This window comes from Halictus rubicundus, unplaced genomic scaffold (genome assembly GCF_050948215.1).
Source record: "Halictus rubicundus isolate RS-2024b unplaced genomic scaffold, iyHalRubi1_principal scaffold1324, whole genome shotgun sequence".
NCBI classification, from domain to species: Eukaryota; Metazoa; Arthropoda; class Insecta; order Hymenoptera; family Halictidae; genus Halictus; species Halictus rubicundus.
Genome location: NW_027489865.1, coordinates 1 through 2,500, shown reverse-complemented (window position 1 = coordinate 2,500; position 2,500 = coordinate 1). Strand labels below are relative to the sequence as shown.

The 2,500-nt window shown below is 52.5% G+C and overlaps 1 pseudogene; it reads left to right on the top strand.

Moving 5' to 3' along the window:
• LOC143365106 (large subunit ribosomal RNA) overlaps positions 1 to 649 on the top strand; it is a 3,340-nt pseudogene extending 2,691 nt beyond the window's left edge.
• Positions 650 to 2,500: the final 1,851 nt, after the last annotated feature.

Below are 2,500 nucleotides of genomic sequence, written 5' to 3'. Positions count from 1 at the left end.
AAGCGCGGGTAAACGGCGGGAGTAACTATGACTCCCGAACAACCGGAGTCATAGCCTGCGTTGCGGACCTCACCCTGAGGTGTTAGGCTCTATATGGCCTCTCGCCTATGACAAATGGGGGTAGAGCAACCGTTTCCCAAGGCGGGGCTGACAGCCCTGCAACGGGTTAAGGAGAGGCGTTGCCGTGGAAGATCACTATTTATGTGACTATCCTAAAGGTATAACGGGTAAGGTGGACCCACCACCGAATCCCCCCGGCTTGGGTGAAATTCCCTGCCGGGCCGCACGTCGCGGAAGTCGCAGACGGAAGAGCGCGCACCACTCGTGGGAGGGCGCCGGACTGACCCTTTGGTTAGCGGGGGGGGGGGCTGCCCCCTGTAAACGACAGCCACAAAGAGCGTCGCGATCACTGGTGGAGTACCGGATCGTCAGAGTGGGGGGAGCTGCGGATAGCGCTCCCCAAGCAGGGAGAATGATGGTCTGCACTGTTGCTCCTGGTCGGGTTTAACGATCGGGAGTAACAACCATCATTCTCTTTAGGTAGCCAAATGCCTCGTCATCTAATTAGTGACGCGCATGAATGGATTAACGAGATTCCCTCTGTCCCTATCTACTGGGTCTTATAAGCGTCAGGGACTTATATCATGGTATAACCCTGACGCACCAACCCCTCCTTCACGTGGTAGGACCTGGACACCTTCGGGTGACTAACGGGGCTCTGGTAAGAGAGTTCCTGCGAGAGTTCTCGCCATGCGACAACCGCAGCTCTGGGAAGAGAGCTCTTGCGGAGTTGTCGCATGGCGGGGACCGCGGCTCTCAGAGAGCTCTGCGTGAGTTGTCGCTCTGCGACAACCGCGGCTCTCTCATTAAGAGAGTTCTGGCGGAGTCATCGCTTTTGCGATGACCGCGGCTCTCAGGGAGCCCATGCGTGTGTTATCGTTCGCGATAACCGCGGCTCTCACCCGGAAGACTCCCCTCTGCCGCGACGACCCACCGGATACATCCGGTGGTATGTTGCAGAACGGGAGAAACGGGGGGCTTACCTTAACCGGTCGGCCTAACGGGGAGGCGAACCCCTTGAACAAACCCTTAACCTCTAAGCTGAGAACGCGGCGAAAGAGGTCCTGTGTTTACACGGGCGGTCGGTGGGTCCATCGACCATTAGCGCAACCTCAAGACACCTGGCGAAATCTTGAGCGTAAAAGCCTTCTCCCCGGAAAGGGCGTCACCCGGGGAGCGACCGTCTTTCGTCCCTAATCGTGGGAACAATTATGGATTCTGACAAACACACCAAAAACAAAACGAAGAAGAAGGGAGGAAAGAAGGAAAAGGAAGGAGAAAAAAAGAAGACGGGCTGGGAGGTGGAAATAGAAACAACCCAGACAGGCGGGAACTCAGCTACTGTCTGGGATGACATATCTGACGAATACACGGACGATCCCTACGATACAGAGTGGGACATGAGTCAAGATGACTTTAACTGGGAATTTCCCAAAAATAGAAAGCGAAAGAATAAACAATCAGGTGACTCGTGCAGCGAGTCACACAAGAAACTAATAAAAGATGTGAAAATTGAGCTGGAGCGGTTCGACGAACTGCCACTCAGCCCAGAGGAAAACCTCAGAAGGTTCCTCAGGGGACTCAAGGAGCCCGAACGAAAGAGAGGAGAAGAACTCCTCAACGCCCTAATCAGGGAACATGAGGTAATGCAGACGGAAGCCAGGGACTTCCGTTCTGAACTACGTAGAGAAAACACGGCTCTACGAGGAAAACTGGACGTGCAAAAGGAGCAGAGCTCCATGCAGGACCAGATGAACAAAATGACAGAGAAACTAAACGAGCTATCTGCAAAGATAGACTCCATGCCCGAGAAGAGTCGCGGCCAGGAGGTTCCACCTCCGAAACCGTTGCTCTACTCGGACATAATAAGAGCAAACAAGGCAACTAAGCAGCTGGCCAAGAGGACCCCTGTTACAATGTCCAAGCCAGCTGCAGCAATCTACCCTGTAAAGGGTAGTAAGATAAAGAATAGTGACGAGACCAAAAAGGTACTGTCGGATTGTATCAATCCGACAGAACAAAAAATAAGAATACGGAACCTGAGGAAACTCGGGAACTCCGGCATTCTTATAGAAACCGAGACAACCGAGGACCTTGAGCAAGTCCTCGGAAATAAGAAACTCAAAGAGAAAGTGGACATTGGTCCCCTCCCCAAGAGGAGACCAAAGATCATAATATTTGGAATCCCCTCGGAGACATCCGAGGAGGTTATCCAAAAGGCCATCAAGAATCAAAACCTTGATCTTGAACCAGAGGCAAAACTAGAAGAGGAGTTTAAACTCCTCTTCAAAACCGGCAAAAAGGACCAAGCAACCACCAACTGGGTGGCAGAAGTATCAGCTAAGACCCGGAAAATCCTGCTGGACAGGAACCGGGTCTTCATAGGGTTCCAAGCCTACGGGCTTAAGGATTATATTGCTGCAACAAGGTGTTTCAAATG